Source organism: Fringilla coelebs (genome assembly GCF_963513975.1).
Source record: "Fringilla coelebs genome assembly, chromosome: 5".
Classification (NCBI taxonomy): domain Eukaryota; kingdom Metazoa; phylum Chordata; class Aves; order Passeriformes; family Fringillidae; genus Fringilla; species Fringilla coelebs.
The window spans coordinates 68,740,245-68,764,784 of record NC_140033.1 but is presented as its reverse complement, the minus strand read 5'-3'; the positions used below and the strand labels follow the sequence as shown (position 1 = coordinate 68,764,784).

Sequence of the window (24,540 nt, the reverse complement as noted above, 5' to 3'; positions counted from 1 at the left end):
TGCATTTGGTGTTTAGTTCTCTTAAGTAGTCAGGGTAAGGAGTATATGTGGGGAACAATAACAGCAGTAAAAAAGGCTGGAACTTAAAATAAAAAAATAACTGCTTTTGTATATGAAGTACTCAAAGGCTCATCTTTCATAATCTGAAAAATAAATATACATGGGAGGGGGATGATGCTGGAAATCCACCTACCCATAAAAAATATTTCTGATATTCACAGGTTTCCCCATACTCACAAAAAGTTGTTTTGGTGAAAGGAACATAGCTATGTGGGCTAGCTTTTGTCAAGGGTAAGAGAACAAGCCCAGAAATATGACCTGTGCAGGGAAGCTTCTGACAGGATATTTTCCAGAGGCTCTTGTACTAACCTGTTCTTCCTTGCTGGTGCAAAAATGTGGCGTATGCAGGCCAGTCTCTTTTCATCTGCTGAAATCTAATTTGAAGGCTGGGAAAGAACAATATTTATTCCTTGAATCTTAAATTGTCCAGTGCACAGCAGGGCCACTCATCCTTACATACTTTGATTGCTCCTAACTTGCAGTAGTGATGGGAAGCAGGGCACTGCTCACCTGGTGGTCTGTTTGATGGAAGAAGAATAGGAATGTCCAGTGTAAATTTATTCCTCCTGCCCCACTGGTCTGGCTGAGGGCTGTGTTTGAGCTCATGTGAATCTCAGTGGTCTCATTAACTGAATTGAAACCATGGCTGTACCTGTGTGTTGTTGAAAAGAAGCCATGCCCCCTTTTGCTTCCTCTTATTTTGGATGCAGCCTCCTTTCCCTTTCTCTGTTCAAAGCATTCAAGTAATTCTGAACTTCAAATTGGGTAGGAGGGGGATCTGTTTTCTGTCACTGTCTTATTCTGGAGGCTTGGTGTCTGTCACAGGTGCTCAGGGGTGTCATTTGTGTTCTGTTTCTAGAAACCAGCACTTTTTTGTGTGTAAAATATACCTTTGGCTAGAAACACTAGATAATTTGTTTTGAACAGCCACAGGCCCAAATTCAGATGTTTCCTGCTTCAGAGAGCTTATTTGCAAATGACATTGCTCGCCTCATAACCTTCACTTAGTATCCTTTAGTCTAAAAATAATTACTGCTTGTGTGCTATTTCAAGGACTAATACTTTGCTTGTTTTCAGCAGGAGACTCATAGGTTTTTTAAAAGATGGATTCATGTAATAGTTTATAAACACAAAATTTTGGCTGGACAATGGAACACTCAAAATCTGGCCCTTAGTAAGCTGTTTATATATTGCATATTTTGATACACATATTATTGTTCTTAAAGAGCATAAATATTCATGTCGTTTCCTCTCTGTTCCTTTGGGGCATTTTTTTTCTGGGTCAAGAATTGGTCAAGAGGGCGTGTAAGGTACCACAAATTGAGATATACGTAGGTGTTTGTTATCTTTAGGTCCTTGAGCAGCAGTAGTGAAACAAATCTTTGTGTTGTGTTCTCTTTCTCCCTTCAGAGTCTTTTCAGGACTGAGCCATTCCTGTCTGCTTGTTGCTGATCAAACAGTTTTGTTCTCAGTGTCTAAATGGCTTCAGAAATTAGACTTGAAAGGCTTGTGTGTTTCCCCTGATTTGTTTTGTTCTGTCAAGGTTGGGAGAGGAGGAACTCCAGGCTTGTAGCACAGCAGCTTTGGAGGGAACAGGTCCGTGTGTGAACTCTGCTTGGAGAGGCCTCTTTTTACCCAGGATAGTTAAAAAGGTGCTGGTGTAACATGATTCATCCTAAGAGCTTTAACAGAGCAGAATGAAGGTCATTGTAGCTTCCTCTCTTAGTAACACCCAAGGCTAACCATCTCTGTGCCTCTGAGGTGCATCAACAGGAAAGGAAGCTTTTGGGGCAACCTCTGGGAACCCTGTTGTGGGTGCAGGTCCTGTTGAGCTTGGTACTCCCAAGAAATGGCTTTTCCACGTGCCTTTGCAGAGCTCAGCATGTGACCAGATATTGCGGCAAAAACCTGAGCAGGGGAGCAGCAGAGTGCACTCTGACACTTCCATGCTCTTCAGTGTTACGCTGGCAGAACCTTTTGTGTTTTGGGGCTGTGGTTTTGTTTTTATCAGTTGTCCTCAGTCTTTCCCCCTGTGCCATTCTTAGAAAAGAGTGAGGTAGCTGTGTGCCCCAGTGCTTGAAGACTGTGACAGAGAATACAGAGATACTGCCATGGAAAAACTATTTAAAGGCTAATGAAAGCAGTTACCCCTAATGCACTTAGAATATTCTAATATTAGACCTAACACAAGTATTAAGCTGACAAGGTGTTGAAGCAGCACCTTTTTAGTCACATTCTCAGTGTAGTGAAGCCTGTCAGAGGTTCTGCATGTACCAAACTGGGGTTTTGGTATTAACCTGAGCTGGGACAGTTGTCAAGAGTCTGAAAAGAGGAGTGTTTTCCAGCTCATGTGGCTGTGGATTCTTGATAAATAGCAGGTTGGCAGGCTCTGTTGCTGTAGTGAGGGTGGAGACTATCAGCTCTCTGGTGTTGCCTGTTCCTTTACATTTCAGGGTGGTAACTGGATCTGAAAGTGATTGTTTTTTTTTTTTTTTTTCTTTTTTGTGGTGTTTTTAGTTGTTGGGGGCATTTTTTGATGTTTTGTGGGAGGGTTTTGTTACTATTTGGCAGGTAATCTGCAGTATGATGGCAAGAAGTCTTGTCTTGTCCAAGGCTTGCTCAACCCTAGGAGCCAGAATTGTTCTATCTGCTGCTAAATTAATTTCTCCCACCCCTCATTGTTCAATCCTCACTTTACAAGCTATTTGAAGAGCAGAGTTTGACCATGTAAGTTATCCCAAGAAGGTGAAGATAAAATCTTAAGTGAGGTTGTCAATCAGCAAAGGGATTAAAGAATGTATTCTAAAATGTGCTGGGGTAATAGAAAACTCTGAATTTTCAAGGGGAGGAAAGGCGTGTCAAGACGAAGAAAGGAGAGTCATTTCTAGAGGCTTAAAGATGACTGTAAAAGCATATTTATTAGCTCTTCTGCTTTTCTGGGGGAATAAAAGATGCCACACTTGAAGTTCCATGTCAAGAATTCCCCATGTTCAGGGGTTACTGGCTGACTTGGCAAAGCCAAGAGTCAACATGTGAAGCACTTCAGTTTGAGGTCGTCCATTCAAACTCAGCCTTGGTCAGCACTGGAAGAAAGCTGTTGCCACAGGAGGCTTTTTAATGAAGTGAGCTGGCAATCTGTCAGGCTTTTAGGGTTGGGTTTCTGAAAAACAACCATAAATGGTACTCGCAAATAAACTTGGAGTCAAAGAAAGAAACAGGTGTCAATCATAATGTAGAGAAATGAAGTTGGGATGCGGGGAGTAACAGGCATTGAGTGCTTGTGCAGCTAATAAATGGATTGTTTATCCATTCCTTCATGAACTTCAAAAAAACCCAAAAACTAGTCAGTAAAGTGGTGAGAAACTTCTAACTACATCATCTATATTTTCACTGTCTCGATAAAAATAGAAACCTGTGTAGGCCAGGCCCCAGCAAATCTGTGCTTTTGTGGTCAGAAATAGGCAGTCCTTGAGTTCCTTTTGACTCTGTCTCCTTTTTTTTTGTGTAGGAAATTACTACTTTTTTGGCTGTAGTGGCTTTTTCAGCTAGCTCTTACTTGTGTATATTGTTCATCAGAGGTCTGCTGTTCTGCTGTGGTGAAATTGAGTCTGAATTTCCTTTACTGGAGTCCACAGCCAAGTGCTTAATTCCTGGGCAAAGCTAAAGATTTCCTCTATTGTCCTCTTGGAAGCTTTACATGGAACATCCTTGCCCTTCCACCTACCCTTGATGTGAAGGATGAGATGGTACCAAGCTTTTTTCCAGCTCTGTAGCCATTGCTTGGCATTTAAAGTAATGGTTTGCCTGAGCAGCTGAGGAAATTGTTCTAGTGTGGTGCAGCATTTGTAAACAGCTTTTGCACTGCAATTTTCTTGTTGTCTTTTCCAGCCCTCTCATGTCTTTTTCCACCTTCCCCCACATGCATTGGTCTAAGCCAAGCTCCACACTGCTATTCATGCAAACCTAGTTATTCCTTAGGGAAGAAACAACAAATGAAAGTAACTGACCCTGAAGCTTCTTACTGAGCATAGCAATGCTAAAAGCTGTTCTGCCCAGAGATGTGAACTTAAAATAGCTCTCAAACAAAACTGCTTTTTTGTCTTCTCCCTTTTTAGCCCCATCTTGCCACATTGTGGTCAGAAATGCTTTTAAAAAAAGTTTGACAGTTCTGGATGTTTTCTTTGACTGAAATCAGTGTATACTCTGACATGAAATCATCTGCTTTCGGGAGAGAAGAGAAACCAGCTGCCACATCACCAGGCTTCTGTCTGCCCACCACCCTGTGTGTGTGTGATGGGGACACTAAAGTGAGACTATTCAGTTTTTGCTGGAGTGTCTCTGTGCTCTCAGAATTTCAGCTCAGTCTCGTGCCTCACTGCTATTCCAGTTGCCCACCTTTGTAGCTGATTTACCCTTGCCCTTTAAAACACAGATGGGATTCTTGCTTTCCACCTGCACCTCTTTCCCTGGCTGCCAAGGAGAGCACAGTTTAATGGAGGAGCTGAACTCTGTCCGTCCTGCTGGATGGGAGGTGATGTAAGTGTGCATAATTGAAATGCATCCATTTCCCTGGAGTGCAGAATGGAGAGGCAGTTCAGCCAGCAGGATATGTGCTCTTGTTCTAGGGGAACACTGAAGTAAGGCAGCAAAAATGCAGGAGCAGCTTCCTTTGCTGCACCACCAAAGTGACAGCAGCCTCAGCTGATGATTTGGGAATTACTTGGAAGTGGTCTGATTTTGTGTTGCAATCAAATAAAGGTTTTGTGGAGCCTGTCATAGCTCTCCTTTAAAATGGTGGCGAGCTGGCAAAAAAGTGGAGTTAAAAAAGGTGGAGATGAAAGACTTGAGACTGAACACAAACTGAGTGGCACTAATTGAGATTAATTGTTGCTTTATCTTGTCCAGCAGTTGTTCAGTAATCTTTCATCTTGCTGCTTTGAAGAGTAAATAGCTTTTATAGTGAGGACACTATGTGCTTTTGTGGCTGTAGGATTGTTTCCAACTGAACTTGTTCCTCTCAAAGGTCTCCCTTCTGGACCTTTAGGAGCACTTGTTACCTGTATAACACAGATTTAACGATGCCACATAAAAATCACTGCTGATTTCAAAAAGTAAGATCAGACCTGCTTTGTCTAGTTGAGTCACAACCTTTTAGAGATTCTGGAGAACTATGTATTTTGGCTCTGGAAAGAAAGATGAAAAACCATTGTAAAAATGTTAGTTGTTCAAGCTGTGGTTGCTTTCTCCCTGCTTAGGCAAGGCCTAATTAAGTGCTTTCTTGCAAGCATATAATAATTGTGATATCTTTAGCTGCTCTGTGGTACAACTTCACCCCATGAAAGACAGAACTTTACAGCTGGTTTACATTCTCCTGAACAAAGCATAGTCCAGGAGAGTAGGCATCCTCTGGAGCTCTGCTCTTTGTGCAGCTGAAGATGGTAAGTTAGATAGATAGGTTTTCAAGCTGAATTAAAGTAATTAATGGAAATTAGGCTTTTGACCATATTTTTGATTCAGAGCCGTATTGGTTGGTAGTTTACAATTTTTTCTTTCATTGAGAGAGACTCTCTAGTGTAAATAAGGTATGAAAGCCTGTGAAGTGTTGCTCTGAATTCTTAGATAATTGGATGATCACACCTAAAATAGAGCAGGTGTCACAGGCTGAAGGTTGATCTTTTCCCAGTTATAATACACCCAGTGTATTGTTTGCCACTACAGACGGGCTGTAATTCGGTCTTGTTTGTGTATTTGCCTTTTTTTGTTTGTTTTTTTTTCCCTGTGCTTATCTCTGCCTCTCCATCTGAAATCTATGCAAGGAAACTGGAAATCTATGCCAGTCAGCTGGCACAGATATTGTATGTTCCCTGTGTCAGAATTCTAGAAGAAAGAGGATCAGGATTGTCTTTTGCCTTGTTCTGTAGCTCTGTGGAAGAGGGCTTGAGGCGCAATGTCTTGGCACAATTGAGAAGTCTCAGGTGCTGACCTGTGAACTGAGTGGGACAAATATATTTGTCAGGCACCCCAACAAGAGCTCTGAGGACACTCATGGATTTGCACTTCAAATGTTCTGTCCTTAAGCATCAAACCTTTTGATAATTTACATCCCACGAGCTTATTACCCTTGCACAAAAATAAATCTGTGGATATTTGTATAATTTTCCCGCAAAATTATAGGAAACATAATCTAGACAGCTAAGGCTTATTCCTCCTGTTATTTTTTTAAAGTAGTCTAATTTTAAATTACTTGAACAACAGACTTCCACAACTTCCCTTGAGTGTGCCAAGTTGATAATAGAGCAAACATTGAGCTGGACTCTGTTCCACAACAGCCCTGATGTGGGTATGAGCTTTTTTGTACTGCTTTGTCACAGTTTCTGATGGCAGCCCTTTGGACTGCTCTAATTGATGTTTCTCCAGAATTTTTTTTGAAAGCTAGTTAGCTGTAGCCCTAAAAAGTACAATTAAGGTCCTGGAGCAAAATTCTGCTTAGTGTACAGCTACTATGAGTGCAAGAAAAAGGCAGTGATAAATCTACAGGTTTTTAAAACTGAAGTAAATATGGGGATGTTAAAAGAGCAATTGGAGCCTTTCTTAAAGGGGTAAGCAAGATGAAATATGTCTGCATTTTTAAGGGGTGTGTTCTTAAAGCATGCAGAAGATGTAATGGGTAGGTCCAGACAAATAATTTTTATTCTTTCTTTGGCTGTTAAGCAGGCTGGCTTCTTGGCTTTGCTCATGCAATTTCTAGTTAAACTTAGTGGTAATGCAACTTAAGAAGAAGTCAAACAAAAAAAAGGAACTTGTTTTCCCAGACATGTCATACTGAGGTGATTGAAACTGCATTTTTTTTTTAATACTGACATAAATATTTTCTTCTGCCAAGACCTTGCTGATTTTTAAATTTTTTTTCAACTTTCACTGACTTTGAAAACTAAGGGAGGTTTTTATATTTCCTACAGCCTCTGCCCTAAGTTATAAAGATATGGATATCTTCATGATTTGCATGAAACAGCTGTAGATCCCACAATTGCCTGAGGGATGGATCTCATCTCACCACAAACCTTGTGTTTGTTTTCCTCTTCCATTTCTCTTGTGATAGTTGTGCCATGTGGGGAGTCAGGTCAAATCTCTGACCTGACGGAAGAGGCTGCTTGTGTTTGGTTAGGTAGGGGAGCTTCCAGCATGGTCTTCAGTTGAAAAATACAACTTTCCAAGCATTCCCAAAATCAGGGGGAAGGGAAACAAATAGCTTTCAGGGGTAGCATGAAATAGGTATCCTAAATAAATAGATTTTAGCAAAAGATGGATCCATATGTATGGAGATCTGGATGTATCTGCTGTTACAGCCTCCAGTTATGCATGAACAGGAAGGTTGTGTGGCTACATTTCCGACCACAAAAGTGCTGTTCCTTTCTGCATTATCATCAAGTACTTAATAGTACCAGCTGATATGATTTAATAAACCCAGTGAAACCACAGGACTGGAAGAGAAAGTTGTAAAATTCAGGAACTGGTTTTGATGAACAAGCTTGTTGTCTCTGGCCTTTCTCAAGGTGGAAATGTCTTTTAGCACTTCTTCTTTGGACATAGATACTGAATTTTCTCTTGGTCATTTTCGACTGAGATTGCATTGAATGTTCTCAGTTTTAAGAAATGTACACTTCAGTGACATTTTGAAATTCAGAATGGAAATATATCAAAAATAAAAGCTAAACAGACTATTCCTTGTTCTGTCCTTGCAGTACTATAAATGTTAAAGTCTAACACTTGATTCTTCTGAGATATATTTACAGAGTTGAGCATAGCTGACTTGCTGGTGATGGATAACAGCTTTCCTTTGGAATCTCCAGTGCAATTATTGGTTACTGAAATAGTCTGAGAAGAGCGTCCCTGTCCCTATGCTAGAAACGATTCCCTGCCCTGTTCTTGGCAATTTGGAATGGAGAAGTGGTACTGCAGGGAATAGCTCTTCTTTCTAGACTGGTTTCCTCTTCATGGAAGGATCTAAAAGGGGGAAAAAAAAGAGAACCACCAATTTTGGCTTTTCTGCTCATTGTTTGTGGCAGATTCAAGCCTTAAAAGTTTTGGTTGCCTTATCGCAAAATTTCATATAATAATGATATGTAAATTATTACTAGGGATAACAAGATATGGAATAATTTTATAGTGTTTTTTATTTAAAATTAATTTAATTTAAGAATGACTTTTCGATCTTTTAAGTCTAACAAAACCTACACTCTGTTTTCTTTCTTTGAGTAGTGAACTGGAAAGCTCAAGGATTGAAATAATTAATTTATATAAACTTAACAATGGTAAGGTGTAGCATGTTTTAAAATTAGGCAGTTCTATTACTTCCAAAATCTTGAAGCTATAGTCAGGAGTTTGTCTTTGAAATGGACTTTGAAGGTTTTAATTTGAAGGATTGTAGCAATAATTTGCAGAACCCTAATGTGTCTCCTTGGGATATGCTTTTGATTTACTACTTGCAGAGCCAGGTCACTAAAGAAAAAACTTCCCATAAAATCTGGAATACTTGCTATTGAAACTGCATATGTGCATATTTCTCTCTTTAAATGAAAACAAGCTTGTCTTAAAAATAGAATCCCTGACTTTCCTTTTTATGTGAAGGGAAGGATGAGTATGTATGTATGAAATGCAGAAGAAACAGAGTGAATACTTATACAGTCACTAGCTGACCTCTTTATGCTAAAGACTCCATTCAAGTTTTGGCTGAAAGTTGTTTGCTGGGATTTTTTCCTCCAAGTTTCAGCATAAATTCCTACATTTTCAAGCAAGTCTGCACCATGACAGGGTATGGGAATGTGGTAGCTGGATTTAGCCTGGGACCCTTACCTGGACTGAGGTACCAGGACCAGGGAGATGCTGTCCTGTGCACTGAGGACACCAGAAAAGTTTTCACATTTTCAGTGCTTGTGGTATCCAAGTCTAGACTAAGCCTTTTTTCTAAGTCTAGACAGAAGTTTTTTCCCTGGAAAAGACTTAGTGCCACTTTCCCTGTTTGCCAGAGGATTTGAGTGAAGGTAGCTGTTTTCTAAATAAGCACACAGAAATTATTCTTTATTTTCTTTTACCAAAAGTTCTTTGTAGTATAGACCTTTGATTGGAGAACTTCAGTGTTCCAGTGAGATTTGCTGGAATGTTCTGTGTGGAACAGTGTAAAGAAGTATGTTCTGTATCACCCAGCACGTTACCTCCAGGAACCATTGCTCAGGACTTGTTTGCCCGCAGGATCAGACTTGGTATTTCCGTGGCTGGCGATTGGTCTCAGGCCAGTTGCTGAAATCAGTCTCACTCAGTCTTTCCTAGGCCTTGCCCCTAGAAGTGCTGAGGTGATTAACTTCACTTTTAGACTGCTGGCGGGAAGGCACTTCCAGCTTTGCCCGGGTAATCTTCTCAAATCCTGTCGCCAGACCCTCCTGTTAGGGGATGAGGAACCAAGGACCCTGGCTGTAAGAGGGCTGACCTGCTGGAGGATCTCCAGTCCCACATGCACATGTGTAGGAGATTCCCACTGAACAAGGCTTTTTAAAAATCTGCTCTTTGTACGGTCAGCCTGCTCTGCTGGTTTCTTAACCTGTCTTTTCCCCATGAGTGACCTTTTCTTTCCTAGCAAAATCACTTTTTTACCTGAGTACTTCTAAGTAGCCACCATGACCTGAGACTAGAAGCAGCTTCTCATCCCCGAGGTGAACTTTATTTTATTGAGTGTGTTCTTTTTTTGTCAAAATTAAAATAGCAACCTTGCAAGAGCTAAAGCCCCTTGATTACACCAAAACTGAAACAGGGGTCTTTGAATTCTGCAAACAGCTACTGTTTTAAATCCTATTGTCACGTTGCAAGTCATCCAAAAAGTAGTTTTGTAAAGGCAGAGGTAGATAATTTAAAATTGAAGTGATACAGTTTTGAGTTTTCTCTGTACATCATTATCTTTCCTCACAGCCTTGTAACACCCCCAGTGCAGGATAAGAGAGTAATCTTTGGCTTTGAACTATCTATTTAAAACCTTGTGGTTCACTTGCCAGCTGCATAGCTATTCCTTGTTGCCCTATTGCCAGGAATTGCACTCTGCCTTTAGAAAAAGTAGTGTGGATTTTTTATCCTAATTTTTTAGTTGTTAGGTGGGAATATCCTTTTTTATGTCATTAGGTACCTCTTCCATCTTGCAGCTTGTAATAAAATCATATGTTCTGCATCAACATCTGGATCAACATGACACTCAATCACTTCTTGAGGTTCTCTTAAATGTTATTTTTGATTCTGGCAGCTTGTTTACTGCAAATTCAGATGTTATTGAACTTGACCAGTAAGAACTGTTTTCAAGGAGAGAAGAGGCAGTTTAGTTAAAGCCTTGCATTAGGTGTTGCCTTTGTTTAGGGAGTAGAATGTAAAATGGGATTCAGAGCTCCAATACATTTGCTAGAGAAGCTTCATGTGTTGTCTTCATGGGTTAAGCTTTCTTTTGTTTAATGTTCCATTAGGCCTGGGAATAAACAATTGAGTTTGTTTCAGGGTGAGGAGGAAATCTGAAGACCTAACCAGTTTCATGAATATAGGGGAAAAAGTGACTTGCTGTTTTTGGCACGCTTGACTTTACCTTTTAGGGTGATGTGTGCTGGGACTTGAGTATCTATCCTTTCTTGTATTGCCTGGTTACATAAAAATTAATCTGCCTGGAGGTTAAATATGCAGGTCTGTCTGTTGCAAGAGATATTATGTTAGGCTTAAAGCATCCCTTGTGACTCCATCCTTGGAGATACTCAAAACCCGACTGGGCACAGTCCTTAATAACCTGTTTTAGCTGACTCTGCTTTGAGCAGTGGGATCAACCGAGGCAATCTCCAGAGGTCTTTTCCAATCTTAATTATTCAGTGACTCACAATTTCTTAGTTTGACCTACTCCTTAAGCAAGACTTTTAAACAATATGGATCAGTGTAGTTCCCTAATCAACAGCCAGATCAAGTTTCTTAACCAAGAAGAGAAAAGGAAACATGGATGCCTTTCCTCCAGAAATGATCTGTCTTCTTCTGCAGCCAAATACCGATCTGATGAAAGCTAATGGTGTGGCAGGCCTCCAGCTTAATCCTGTCTGGGTCACCTTAGTACTGACTCCAGTTGTTGAGTGTAGCCTGGTTGGGACAGCCTAGTTTTTCTCTGCATGCACAGGGCTGTTTTTCCATGAATGGGTTGTAGCTACTTGTGTTCAGCGAAGGAAGCCAGGAGAAGAGTGTGCTGGAAGCTTCTCTGTGCTCCACTCTGTCTGTAAAAAAGACTGCTGTGAGAATGAGCCAGCCAGCCTGGTCATTCCAGTTACAGAGAGTGGAAGCTGCTCTTGTTCACTTCAGGTGGTCATTTGTGTGTCTGTGGACATCACACCCAACACTTGTCAGGCTGACCTGAGATGGGATTGAATAGATGAGGGCACAGACTGTGTGTGAGGTTCAGTTTGAAGTGAAAGTCAAACTCACCTTTAGCAATGGATTGGGTTTGTTTGCAGGTGTTTTGCATCCTCACCTGCCTTGCTGCAGGTTGCTTTGCAGCGTTGTCAGCTTCTCCCACACATTCCCCACATGGCTTTAAATTCTTCCAGGGAAAGCAGTCTTTAATAGCATGGTACCTGTTTTTTTGTTGGCCATTTTCATTAGATGTTACCTTGCTCTGAATTTGCTTACATAAGCTCATGTTAATGTGGCATGTGGTGTAAGTAATAAATAGCTCTGTGCTAGAAGTGAACTGCCTTGTCCTCTGGAGTGGAGGAATGTGGAGTCTAATGCTTAGATCTGGACCCACAGAGTCAGTAAGTGCTGGGTGAGTCCATGGACAGGGGGTGTGGGTACCACAGATGTTTTCTCCAGCGTGTCCTGTGAGTTACTGGGATGCCACAATGTTCAATAACCTTGGGGTTATTCCCCACAGTCTACAGTGAGATGAGCTCTAGACCTTCTGTGCAACAGCCTGGCAGGCTGTTTTCTCCAAAACCATCAAGTGTGATGGGCATAGGGGCACGTGGAAGCCCTGGAACAGGTAGGATCCAAGCCACAGAAGGGAGCACCTCTTGTGTCCAGTGAACAATGCTGTATTATGCTTGTCAAGGGCAGAGTTTCACATTTCATTACAGCTGGATACTGTGAACTTGCTGCTTTGTTCTTTTTCTCTAAGATACTACTGCATCTCAAGCTAGGGCTGTTTATAAATGTGCCAGCAACCTTGGAATGAAGTCAGACATGTCTAAATACTGATCTTTCTGTTAAACTTGAGACCCTGCTGATCTGCTTAATGGCTGTATTACTGTCAGATCTAAGGAGTTAGCCAGGGGACTAATGAAAGTGAAGTTACTGTTCCATAGCATATGTGGAAAAGGGAAAACCAAGCTCGTTCAAGATCTGATTAGAGCAATGCTGAATCAACCACACTCTAGGGGTATTTTAGCTATTTCTATGAGCAATTCAAAGACACAAAATAATTTTTCTTCTTTTGGGATAATGGACTCCTGGGCAACACATGATATATGCTTGGAGTATTTAGAACAGTACTTATCTCTTAAATTCTCTTATGTAATTTGGTGAAGTGATTATACCTGCATAGCTTGTAGTCATCTTACATTCCTTTATTAGCTGTGAGGACAGAGATGTGGCATAAATTGCCTGAAGTATTGCTTTGCATAGCATAGCTTTGCCATTGAGGGAAAACAACATTCAAATTTCATTTTCCAAAGTAAACAACATGCAGGAGCATACCAGCAGCTTTTACTAAGCTGTTGTACCAAAAGCAGGGTTTGCTTGAGGTTGTATGAACAGCCTTTCCAAACAACACTGTTATCAACACTGTTTCTGGCAGCTCTGTGCACACAGGCAAAATTCTGGAAATCTCTTGCCACCTTCAACTTTCAAGGCTGTAATTCTGTAAAACAGAGGATGAAGCAAAATTCCATCCATCCTGTCAAGGAAAAAGAGTTTCAAATGACAGGGTCACCTCCCTCACACTTCTTCCCACCCCACACTCTCTGTCTGAGGACAGAGGGTTACAGAAATGGCTACAGTATCAGCTGCTTTCACAGAAATTCATCTTCATGCAGCCAAAGGCCTTGAACCAAATAACTTTGCACAGCCTTCAATGAACTTTCAATATAGCTGTTGTACTTTGCATACATGTTTGCACTCATGGTAAGGAGCATGTGATTCTGGCTTGGCACGTCAACTGTGCTTCTGTTGTCATGTCTCCATCTACACAGTAATATCAAAGTCCTGGACTAGTTTGGAGGCAAATCCTGGCATGTGCTCTGTGTCTTTGCAGTCTCAGAAAACTGTATTATCTTCACTAACTGAGTAATTGCCTTGGGCTTTTCTTGTTGGAGAGTGCTCTAGAACCACACTTGCCTGATTTCAAATACTGAGTTGCAGGACAAAAGCCAACACATTTTTCTGCCACTCCTGGAGGTGTTCTACCTTTATTTTTTTAATATTGATATAAGTAGGTCAGGAAGTAGAGGAGACTGGAGGGGCTGACCGCAGCCTGTGGGAATCTTCCACATGAAGCTCCACCAGTCTCCTGGCCCATGACATTGATATTGCATCTGAAAAGACTGCTGCATCCAAATATCATATTTGTTTCTTTCACAAAAAGGACCAAATTGTGTTTAGAAGGGAAAGAAACTAGTTTGGGGGGAAGGGTTCCTGCTCTTAAAGGATCAGGTCTGTAATTCTCTGCCTGTGAGACCAACTCTACCTTTATTTTGGTGTTCTGTAGAGAGAACTAGAACTTAGAGGATACACATGAAATTAAATTGAATAGTGTGAGGCAATCTGATGACCTTTCACTTGGAAATAACCAAGAAAGGAAAATGAGTGATTCCAGTGATTCCTGTGATCAATGGGTACATTAAAATGTATGTTAGTTGTGGATTGTAGAGGTGGAAGAGGCTAAAGCAATCCCAGAATGGGCAGGGGAGGGAAAAGCCTTGTCTTAGTTCAAGAGAGCTTTATTTGACCTTAGCATAATGAAGGCCAAGGGGAGATGTGGCATTGTCTATAAATATATGTGGGAAGGGAGGCAAAGCTAATGCATAGGTCAGCATCATCACAGGAACAGAGAGGTATAAACTTGGCCTGGAAATGAAAAGAAAGCTATTGATCATAATAACAACCGGCTCAGGAAGAAATGTCTGAGTTGATAACAGGGATGAGACATAAAGCATGAATAATCTCACTGGGCACAGTGTGATAAGGGTAGGAAATTGCCCATTTTTATCAACATTAGATCCTTTTGTTCTTGAAATGAGCATTTCCCTGTTATTCCCTATAGTTACAGAATGTAATGCAGAAGTTACCACAAAATGTGCATACCCAGACACTGGTGTCAGCCAGGGAAGGGAAATGAACTTTCATGATGGCAATGCCCTGAACAACTTCAACTTTTGTTCAGCCAGGCAGATGGTCACTGTAGGGTTCTTCCAGCTGGAATAGTCCTTTCTATCCGAGAAAATAAACAGGAGTCTTACAGAAATGAAAGGTTAAAAGCAAACATTGCTTATTACTTGTGGTCACTCCCAAGTATTTCAAAAACCAAATACTGAAGTGTTTTCTGGTTTGCCCCAGGAAATGAGAAGTTTTTCTCTACAGTTAGCCAGATCTTTTGGGTCCATGGAAGAAACACATGATAATTTCTGGGGTGTATGTATGGGAAATGACAGGGGAGTGGAGAGTAGACGTGGATTTTACTGGTAGCTCCCAGTGTAATAAGAAACAAATCCTTCACATTTCTCAGTCCTTCAGTTGGAGAATACTTTCTTAACAGCAGTATTTGTTTCTTTTAGCATCAACTAATAGTAAATATACAGATATTAAATTGTTTACTGCTAGTGACCAACTAGAGAGAGGGTAATTTTCAGTTCTCAAAGACCCCAGGTTGTTCTGTACTGTTAATGCTCTCCAGGAGCACCATATGGATTTCAGGAAAGCAGCTACTGTCATGCTGTGGTGCTGCCACCACTCTTGGTCATTCCCAGTTTACAGAGCTGTGCTCTGCTACCAGTCTGTGCTGGCTGACTGAGCCTGAAAGCAGGAGTTGAATGAAGTTGAAGAAAATACTTCTTAATTTCAGTATTTTTCTTTTCAGATACACCAGCAGCAGCCTGTTGGTATTGTCACTGAGAAAGTCACAAGTGACCTGCAGTCTCTTGTGCTCCTTCTTGCTGCATTAAAAGCATTTTGGAAAAGGGTCATTCTGGCTAGTGCTCAAATACAGGATGTTATGGAATAAGAGATTATGGAAATTACACAGCTTGAGTCCAAGGTCCAGAACTGAATCATCTGCCAGTGGAAATACTGAACTGCCCCTACAGGACAGATCCTGTGAGCAGCACAGGAGCAAAGCAGTGCCTCAGTCCTGCCAAACCATGCTGGGCAGTCATTGCTCCACAGTGCAGTCTGTGAGCTTGGTGGGCTTTGCCTCTTAAGGAAGTGCACACAGATCTGTTGCACAAAAAGTGCTCATAGTTCCCTGGGTGGGGGCTCTCAGACCTGCATTAAGCAAAGGGAATGCCTTTGCTTTTTCTGCCAGATATCCTCAGCTGAGCTGTCTGCCTCAGACCCCCATATTCCTTGCAGAGGAATGGTCATTATCCAAAGGAGGATGGAATTAAAAAGGCTAGACAGAACAGTCTTGAGGATAGAAGAGAGATGTGTCCTCACTACTAGGAATGAATTCTGCCAGTGGCATCTTTACACTTAGGTTGGATTTGATCTCTGACTAATTCATACCAAGTCTTTTCATGTCCCCACCAGTACAGCTGTATTTGAGGAGATTGGTAATGTCTGCCTCTGGAAGTGATGACTGCCTTCGTCACTTCCAGACGAAGTGGCTGCCAGAGCCTCAGGGAGAGGAGAGTAAATCACAGAACCACCTCCAGCTCCTTCCTCTAACTGATTTCCTAACAGATTTTCATTCGCTCCAGGCACTGAGCTTGGCATGGGCTTTGCTGAGAGAGGCATCCTGCAGGTTCCAGGGCTGCAGGGAAATTGCTATCTGGGCAATTGAAACTGCTCAGTGTTTACTGAGAGTCAAATGTCCAGCCAAGTGGGGAAGGTGCTACCTGGTTACTATTTATAACCCATGTACAGTGAGTGCAATTGGTATTATCTGATATCCGGAGCTGAACGGAAAGTTGGATGTTGTGGGTTTTGGTTTTGCCATTCTCTGCCTACAGTTTGGATTACTTTTCAAGATTCTGGTGTATTCTGTAGCTTGAGAAAATGACAACTCTTTACTCTGTCTGTCTGACAAGATTGAGCCAAAATGTTGAACTGGTTATTTGCTTACAATATATTCCTGTCTGCTGGTAAAAGCTTTCCTTGTACCTCTGAGGAATATAAATGATGGGCAAGCATTAGACACAGCAGATTGTGTAACAGAGACAGACTTTCATGAAGTTGCTAGATTTCATCAGTTGTCATTTGATGGTCTCACAGTTGGTTAGTTGCTAAGGGTTGGATTTTGCTTTGCTTTTTAAAATTATTTTCCTTACTCAGGATTGTGGAGCATGTCAGAGTGCAAAGGGTTGGTATTCTTATCTTGGAAAGAGGAAAGATTTACATGAGTAAATTTATCGAGGGTTAATACTAAACTAAGTTTAACATACTGTGAAGAACCCCAAAATGTAAGCATAGTAAGACTATTTTGAGGAAAGGATGGGATAAAGATGGATAAAGACTTTCTTTCCCTCTGAAATTAAAGTCATGTCTACAGGAATGTAGCTTGGGAGAGGTTACAGAGGAGGTTTGTGGTTTGTGTGGAATAGACCTCCGCCAAATGATCTAATTTATGAAATAAAAGTTATAGGATGAATGTGTGGGTGTGTTTTCTTCCTGTGACAAATTGGGATTTAACATTGTGTCCATTGAACATTCTCAGTATCTCCCCTGTTATCTAGAAGCCCCATGCCTTTAGAGTCTAATAAATAAGTTTTACTGTAAAAATGAGGTGTAACTCCATAGTGAATCTGGCCAAAAAGATAAGCTATGATGGAAAGTAGTCTCCTGGTTTGTTTCAAATCCTGCTTGGTGCCCTGTTCAGACTCTGCTCAGTCAGTAGTGCTCTTGCAGAGTTGTGTAATTCTCCACCTCTGCAAAACAAATTGAAATTGCCTAATTGTATATTATTGTCTAATCTAGTGACTGATGTGGGAGGACAGCACATGGCTGTGAAGCCTGTGGGGTGTTCAGAACCAGCCTGATCTAACCTAGATTTGAGTTTGTTGTCGTTGCCATTTCTGAATTTAGGTGTATAGACAGACTGCAGAGCACATATTTTGTGCATAACTTGGAAGGAGAAAGGAAGGCTGGGGCAGTGGTTTGAGTTACAAGAGCAGGGTACACCCATGAGTGGTTATAAACACACTGTGGGGTTTTCTTTGGCAGCAGTGAGGCTTGAGGGTGTCAGCCTGCTCTGGGGGACCTTAGGTCTCACTGGCCATGCATGGGCTGGGGACAGGGCCAGATTGAAGCATCCAGTGGCTGGGATGCAGAGTGACAAATCACCAGTGACCTCATCTGCAGGTGAGTCTTGAGATGCTGTTCCTGGTTGGACTTTTTTTGTGAAGGGAAAGGAGGTGGCAGTTCTGATTTTTTAGGTGGTTTTTTTTTTGATTCTGCATATATCATTTATGTGGTAATTGTACAGGCTAACACCCATGGGTTATAGCATGATCACCAACCTTTCCTGAACTCATCCTAGAATAAAGCCTGGGATTTATTTTTCTTTCTTTTAAAGTTCAGCAGTCTCTAAATGGTGGTTTGTGGGTTGGAGAAATTTTTACAGCTCTTTTATTCAAATGTCTATTTACGTTAGATTTCTTGGCTCTCAAAAGAGTCTTGCAAGATGTGTAGAGGGAAGAATCCAAGATTTTTAAACTTCCTCTGCTTTCTGTAGTCAGTTTTCTTCCACAGAAAATGGTTATACATCCACTAAATAATCTGTAATCTGTTTGAACTGCTCAGTGCAGGGGATTTGTGATGCCATACCTAGCTGACTGTGTAAAAATGGTGAAATTAGGAATCTTCTAATCCTGTTTTCTAGCTCTCTTGTCATCCACTACTTCCTTTCAGGAAGTGCCTGCCTCTTTTCCACACCCATTACAGCTGGGAGTTAGAAGCAGCACAAATAAAACTTGCTTTCCCATGTTCATTTTTTACTGTCTGTAACTGGAATGTTTAGTGAGAGTCTGGATTTACCAAACCACAGAGGGATGAGCCTTGGACTTGAAAGTCTAGGCATCTATCTGCTGTGATTAAAATAAATGCTGGCACAAATGGCCAGTCTTTGAGCTTGCTTCTGAGGTGTTAAATATTTCTCTTAATGACTGATGCAAATGAAGGGGTCCTTGGTACATTGAGCCTCCTTTGGATCTCTAGGTGATAAGTAATCTTTGACCTATATAAGGGAGAATTACAGAATCAATTAAGATGGAAAAGACTCTGAGATCACCAAGTCCAGCCTATGACCCAACACTCAGTGCCACCTCCAGCCTTTCCTTAAACACCTCCATGGACAGTGACTCCCCCAGCTCCCTGGGTAGCTGTTCCACTGCCTGACCACCCTTTCTTTGAAGAAATTCCTCCTGATGTCCAGGCTGAAGCTCCCCTGGCACAGCTTAAGACTCTTCCTGTGCTCTCACTTCTTCCCTGGGAGAAGAGGCTGACCCCCACCTGACTACACCCTCTTTTCAGGAGGCTGTAGAGAGGGATAAGGTCACTCCTGAGCTTCCTCTTCTCCAGGCTGAACAACCCCAGCTCCCTCAAGTGCTCCTCACAGGACTTGTGCTTCAGACTCTTCACTGGCTTTGTTCCCTTCCCTGGCTAGTTAGGTAATGAAAGGGAAAACTGAAGCACTTAAGTGCAGGCAAGTGCAGATACAGAGAAAGCAGGCACATGCTACAGAGGGTGCTAGACCTTTTCATTCTGGCCTCTGAACCATCTCACATGCCCAGCAAAGATTGGTAATTTTTATCCTCTTGTCAGCTGCAAATCCTATGGTTCTATTTGTTTCTTTGTTCCTGTTATCTTTTCTCCTTTGTGATCACTTCTGTGATCAGTGCAGTCTGTGTTTTGGTGTTAAGTTCTGGCATTTCACTTATATAAGCTTTTACCTACATGCATTTTTTGATGTTTCATTAGAGAATTTCTTTAATGAGATTTTTTTTCCCCCAAAATACAAATAGAGGTTCTATTTGTTTTGTCCCTGTGCCATGGAATAGTTTGGGGTGATCAGTGCACCAGCAGAATCTGGAGATCTTAGTGGACTTGGCTCTCTGGGCTGCAGGGGCTGTTAAAGTGTGTTTGTGGCCTCCACTCTTTGTTCTGCTCAGAATTTCTACTTGGGGCAGAACAGTGTTCTTGTTCTCTAATGCTCAGTAAAGCTTTTCTCAAAGCTGATGTTTCTGCTGTTTCTTGTGGCATACACAGCATTTTAGCTTGGAAAAATGAATGGGTCCATGTCCTGTATGGTGTCAAAAGCTGATATACCTTGCTGTGCTAAGGCAACCAATTTGTTTTATCCCCATTTGAAGTCATAAAGTTTTACGAAAATGTCATTCTGGTAATTTTAGGAGTCTTTCTTTGTTTTGTTTTTTTAAATAGGCACTTTCCAAGGGTTATTACACAGTGTTTGCAGAGCTCTGGGGAAATCCTGCTTGTAAAACTGGGTGGGAACTAACTTTAGGATGCATTTCTGTGTTGAAATGTAGCATCAGGAACAGCCTCAAAGCACTTCAGATAAAGGAATTCAACTGTGTTGCTCTGTTACATCGTGGTGTGAGAATGACACCTATCCAGGTGTCCTACTGTTATTCCCTTGTCGTCCTCTGAGGGAACAGCTACCTCCTCCTTGGTATAATTTCTTTTTTTTTTTTGTCTTCCAAAGAATAGCCTTGATCTGTTTCTTGGTCTCTTTCTTTGTTAGTGTTCATTCAGTGTAGGGAGTGCTGTGATCAAAGAGTTGTGTATGACAGCAGCAGCAAACTATGCTTTTTGAGTTCTCATAGAGAAAAGGTTCTATTTTGTAGGTCAAATGCTTTCAGTAGTTGTGTTGTGGCATTGAAGAAATGGTTAATAATAAGCAACATACACATTTTTCCCTCTGTACTGTGATGTGAATTTGGGAACCAAAATATTTTCTATAACTGCTTCTCTATTGGTATGTATCCATGTTCTTGTGTATAATTCTTCTCAAGTCAGTACTGGGTAGAGTTTTTCTTGACATGAGCATTCTATGAACTGTTTGTGTATATATTAAGAAGTTGTTCTTGTATTTGCAGTCAAGTTCATACTTGGTTTCTCTTTCTCCCACTTTTGGCCTAGCTTGGAAGAGAGAGTAGCAGAAAAGAGGTGTGGAGACCCAAAAGACTCTCCCATGTGGTGGGCAGAAGTGACCAGATCAAGTTTCATAAGTATATTAAAGCACAGTTTTTTGACAGCTTATTTGCTCGAGTCTTGAATGTTATGAACAGGAACAGATCTAAATCCCATTTTAAAAAGTGCTGTGGACAGGACTGACGTGCCCCTCTTCCATCTGGTGTAAAAGGGAAGCTGCAAACAATGGCAACCACGCCTTTGTCCTCATGCTTTCCCCTTCTTGGTCTGCATTATATGGAGCTAAAATAGTTGCCAGTTTTGGCTTTAGCTTTTCTTGTCAAAATTGTCCTCTTTTTGCCATCTGTTCCACATTCTTACCACTGCCCTAAAGCTGCACTTTTTGGTATTGTAATCACTTAGAAAGTCATGAACATATTGTAGAAAATCCATTTTTTCAGTTTTAGCTGAAAGTAAAAGAATATAAATCTTAGAAATTAAAGCAGAGCTTTTTCATTTGTTGGAATAAAGATTTTTTATTTGTGTGTTTGGCTTCCTAAAGAGGGGAGGCTTATGGGATTGAGCCATTTGTTCATCTGCTTTTCAGTTCATCCTGAATAACTTTTGAACAATTTCATCCAGATTCAACAAGGAATAAGTCTCAAAGGTAATTGGTTTCCTACAAGAAAAACTGGATGCTGGGTGGGGGAGGGACAAAAATAGGTGTCCCCACTGTCTGTAGCATGAGCTTAACTGTAATCTGTGCTTAGGCTTTTGCTAGCCAAGTTGCAAGTGTGTCCTGGCTGCCTGGGTACTGCAGTAACTCTGAGTTTGCAGACCATGTTACTGAGCCTTGCTTAGGCACAAGCTACAGAAGGAGCCATGAAAGGGAGACAGGGGTGTAGGGAATGTTGCTGGAGAGTAGTTTTATGGTCATGGACCAGTTTGCTTTCAAATTCCATATGGTATTGCTGCTGCTTCTTGATGCCTGACTTCTCAGAGGTTTGTCTGTCAAGGGTGCATCTGTGGAGTTGACCTGGCTGTGAAATAACTCAAATGTAAAGAAAGCACTTACATGATCGTCAGAGAAACTCAGCATTCTGAAGTGCAGCTGGGCAGTTACTTTGGCAAATGTTTTATTCACTCCTGATTTGGGGTAGATAGAACAAGCTGTGAATGTAGATGGAATTAACTCATTAATTTCTGCTGGGGAAAAAAAGTGATGGCTGAAAAATACATTCCCATAGTATTTTTTTTCCTGGGCTCAAGTCATTGCTTGAATGAACATTTTAACAAAATGAGGATGGAAATGTGGAGGGGGTAGTGACTTGTATAATGGGGATTTGCCTGAAATATATAAGCCTTGCATTTGCAACGCTTGCTGCAGAACTTCAATTTGTACAACCAAATTCATTATGTGTAGAACTTGCAAAATCTCCTCTTATCTCTTGCCTTTGGCAGAAGTAGGGCACTGGGCTTTCTCGTGTATGCATTTGATAAAATATTCATATTCCTGCATCTGTGGTGATTGTGGGAAGGAACCACCACCTGGAATTATTCACTGCCTGCATCTCTGTGTTTTTCATTGGTTTCTTTTGTCCTGGGCGAGCACTGGAGATCCTGAGGGTACTTGGAGCCATGAGTCAGTGACAACCTCCTGCTATTATTGTAAATAGCAACGTGAACACTGTTCTTGCATGTGTTTTTCCACGGGCTTTGTCTTTCTCGCCCAGCTCCGAAGCCAAGGAATTCACAGAGTATCTGAGTCAGCAATCAGCTGCCTCGAGACAAAACATGCAGGATACTGCAGACTTGCAGAACAGCCAGCAAGGCACACAAGTACCCTGGAAACCTAGCAAATAATTCTTGCCTGCCCTTGCTTTCCTCCTGTAATTTCCATGTTCTCTGACGTGTTGCTCTTGGGTTCCAAGTGCTCAGGGTGTTTACATCAGGAATGCAGAGTTCTAGGGAGTGACCTAATGTGGTGACTGAAGCCTCGGTGTTTCACCTGTGGGCATAACTGATTTCCCAGGCTGTGTGAAATGGGATTTGGGCAGAGCTGCCATGCTGAGGTACCCCTTGGAATGTGCTGGCTCAAATGACCTGTTTGTTCCAGGTTTGGCTGCTGGCTTGGCAAACCTCAGACACACAGCAGTAAGTTCCTAGAGTGAAAGGATATTGTAATATCCACGTGTTTTGTGGGGTCAGTGGTTGGGGACAGGGGCAACTCACACCCCAATGTCCATGTGGCAAAAGAGTGAGTTTATTGTATGAAGCCTTGTTTGTAAAGGGGCTTTGAAAAACCCAGTCATTGGTGTGTTCCTTGACACCAGCCAGCTCCTGGACCTGTGAGATGTCTGCAGCTTAGGATGGAACAGAATTGGTTGAGGATCCTTTCTTTCAACCCAGGGGCTGGTTTTTGGAGCCAGCTGGTTTTCTTTTTTATAGCCAAATTAATTGCCCAGTACAAGCCAGCTTGTACTGGGATGTGATGGGACAAAAAGAGGTTGGGTTTTAACTTTGGGGCGTTTGAGCAGTGCACAACCAATGCTGCTTCACTTCCTTGGTGAAAAGCTATGGGAGAAGCAAGAGTAAGAAATGATCCCTATGCTGTCCTTACATCTGGGTATATCAGAAGTGGAATGTGGACTAACAGACCTGAATTGTGAATCCACTTCATTTAGGTCATGTAACTTATATTGCTTTTTCTGAAGAAGTCTCAGTCATCCAAAGCACTGCGTAAAGTGAGTGTTTGGGTCGTAAAGTGGGGTGTGCAAGAAGGGGGGGGGAACATAAGAGTATTCAGCTTGGAATGCTGTGCTGATTAATGAGGCATATGACTTCAGGCTGTAGGTATTTTATTGTGTTTGTATGACACAGACACTGAAATGACTCCTTCAGTGTTAGAGGTGTTTTGTTGGAGTGCATTATAATATTCTTCTTGAGAACAAAAGAGACACAGGTCTTCAGTACCTGGCTGGGCCACAAGAGAAGTGAAGAGGGACTTTTAACAGGGACATGAGTGATAGGGCAAGGGGAATGGCTTCAAACTGTTATAGGGCTGGTTTAGATTGGATATTGAGAAGAAGTACTTTGCTGTGAGGGCACTGAGACACTGGCACAGGTTGCCCAGAGAAGCTGTGGATACCCCATCCCTGGAAGGGCTCCAGACCAAATTAGATGGAACTTTGAGCAACCTGGTCTAGTGGGAGGTGTCCCTGCCTATGGCAGGGGTGTTGGAACTTTGTGACCTTTAAGGTCTCCCTTCCAAACCAAACCATTTTAGGGTTCTGTGGCTTAGGCCTTTGTGGCAGTGCAGTGGTTTCCCTGAGGTGTAAACCTGGAGCATTCCAGCTTCACAGCAGTGAAGTTAAGATGGAAAACAAGGAAAGCAGTTCCAATTTGCTTAGTGAGCAGCACTGATATGGACATGGGCATCACTATCAGCCAGTTAGAAAAACAGCTTCATGGGTGCTGAGTCCTCTAAGGTTGTTGTCCTAATAAAGTTAGAATTACATTCTGCACTATAACCCACTGTTGGACTTTGACTTCTGCAGGAAGTCAACTTTTATTTTTAAAAATTTCTATTATTAAAAACTACCAGTTTGCGGTTGTATGTAAAGGTTTCCAGGTCTCCTTTGCTGTTTCTAAACATAAACAATAAATACCATCTTAGGCTGAAAACTAGGAGTGCCCAAATAAACTACTGGAGAGCTGTCATATGGGAGGGGAAAAGACATGAGCTGTAATGTTTGGCTTGGCTTCCTGTCTGCTGGAAGCAGGAAAAGAGCTGGTGAGAATCTAAAAAGTTTTATCCAAGTCTACATATTTCCCTTTTTGCCTTAATACCCTTTGCAAAAAAAAAAAAAAAACCCTAAAAAACAAAGGGCAAAAAGCACCTCAAAAGTGTTTTCATTTCCATAATTTGTGCATATGTTTCCATGCTGCTTTCATATCCGAAGGCAAACAGAACTATTCTTTCTCAGCAAGAAGGGTAACTTAGAGTATACTTAGTGTTATGTATAGAAGAAAGAAAAAGGTTTATTCTATATAAAAGAGAGAGAGGAAGAGCAGATAACTGTGCTTTAAACATGATCCAAACAATTCTGTAGGTCTCCA

General features: G+C 41.5%; 1 protein-coding gene across 26 annotated transcripts in view; it reads left to right on the top strand.

Annotated features, from left to right (window-relative positions):
• The window catches only part of MICAL3 (microtubule associated monooxygenase, calponin and LIM domain containing 3), a 173,574-nt gene that overhangs the window by 41,384 nt on the left and 107,650 nt on the right, over window positions 1-24,540 (top strand). The gene's annotated exons all lie outside the window — the stretch shown is intronic.